Source organism: Mastomys coucha, unplaced genomic scaffold, assembly GCF_008632895.1.
Source record: "Mastomys coucha isolate ucsf_1 unplaced genomic scaffold, UCSF_Mcou_1 pScaffold9, whole genome shotgun sequence".
NCBI lineage: Eukaryota > Metazoa > Chordata > Mammalia > Rodentia > Muridae > Mastomys > Mastomys coucha.
Genome location: NW_022196915.1, coordinates 24,839,639 through 24,841,471, shown reverse-complemented (window position 1 = coordinate 24,841,471; position 1,833 = coordinate 24,839,639). Strand labels below are relative to the sequence as shown.

At 37.4% G+C, this 1,833-nt stretch overlaps 1 pseudogene; it reads right to left on the bottom strand.

Moving 5' to 3' along the window:
* LOC116085189 overlaps positions 1-1,207 on the bottom strand; it is a 6,138-nt pseudogene extending 4,931 nt beyond the window's left edge.
* Between the last annotated feature and the right edge of the window lie 626 nt (positions 1,208-1,833).

Here is a 1,833-nt window from a genome sequence, read left to right as displayed (position 1 = left end):
TGCTTCTGCCTCCCAAGTGCTGGGATTAAAGATGTGTGCCACCACCGCCCAGCTTTTTTTTCTAGTTTTTAAAAATCCCCCTCCTTCCCTCCCTCTTTCCCCTTCTTTCCAGTCTTTGCTAATGATTTGCAGATTGGTACTCAGGATTTTCTCCTGCAAATTAAACACTGATCCTATAGTATTGAGATTCCTTCTGCTGGGGGAGAACTGTTGCTGCTAAACAATCATATTCACACCAACAAGTTCCTCTACAAAAGTACTGTTAGCAAGTGTTTTGAGAACACTGTAGACAACTTTACAATGCCACACCCAAGTGTATACTTCTCTTTCCTTCTATCAGTTTTAGTATTGAAACTTTGCCAGCTCTTATGTTTTTTTTAAGGACTTGTCTTCTCCTTATGTCCAGTACCATCTATATTAGCAGAAAAGTGCATATTTCACAACAAAGTCTCTGTGTTCATGATACTTACGAGGTCTCTGTCCCTTTAGTCTACCTTCCAAGGAACCAGAAGGACTTGTAAGTCCTGACTTTTATTTCATTATTTTCTTCACTCACAGAAACTATAACTTATTATTCTGCAAAAGGTAATATTAGTCAATCACACATTTCTGAGAATACGCACATAATAGACTTATGGGATAGTAATAATAAGCCTGGCTTACTGTTTCAAAATCACACCTTATAGAAGGGGAGTGCCAACTACTCACTCTAAAGCCAGGCTATGGAAATTCAACATCCACCTCTGATCTTCCCTAAATAGCCCTGTCGGACTTTTGACAAACTATTTCATTTCATTGAGGTTAGCATCCCTCTCCTCCAACATTACATCAAGCTTAAAGTGTTCACCTGTAAGTTAACATATTTTACTGTGAGACTACTCCCTCACTTCTAATTCTGTAATATTTATCATTTTATAGGAAAGAGAAAGAAATGTCCAAGTCATGTATTGTGTGTTGAGGATTTCTTTTTCTTGCTCAGTCACTGAATCAGAGCAGTTGCCCAGTTGCTTTACAGGATCAACTAAGTACACAGTTCATTGTTAGTTTGCTTCTTGATGCAGCGCAGCAGAAGACCCTGAAGATCATCTTCATAATTTACCTTGTTTTCATTGTTGGCCTTGATGCTCACATATTCTGAGAGTGAAATTCTGAGAACACTCAACTTCTGCTCTGCACATGACCAGGAGGCAGTTTTCTTAAAGGTCATCATACTATGAAGCTATTTAAACTTGGATTTTCCATATTTTGTTTCAACCTCTGAGTTTCATGACTATGTTCCTAATGAGATGTTTACCCTGTTAAGGGGATAAGAAATTTAATCTCTTCAAGTCTAGAAATGATTTATCTGTCTGAGCACCATGAGAGACCTTGAAATATTCCCTGAGGAATTACATTATATCACAAGTGCAAATGGCCATTCAGAGTTTCTGATTCTGGAGCTCCATGGGTACTGTAGATAAGATGCACAAGACAAAATTAGTGTTACTTTATTTATATTTCAAAATTAGGGTGCTCTTTTCCTAAACAGTGGGTGGAGGTGGTGATTTTCAACATCCAATTTTTATTTCAGTCATGTTTTTTTGTCTGTCCACATTGAGACTGTTGATGAATTTGACCTCTGATTCATGGGCATTTCCTATTTTCCTTCCTTAAAAATAAACTAAGAGCATAAATTCACGAGTCTCTAGAAAAATACTCCACCTGAGGTTAGAACTGATGTTTTCCCAAATCTCCAAATAAGCATCAAAATGCCAAAATAGGCTTTATTCTTAGATGAGACTAAGCTAATCCGACCTTGTACTTACTTCTGAAGTTAGAGAACTTTTGGATAGA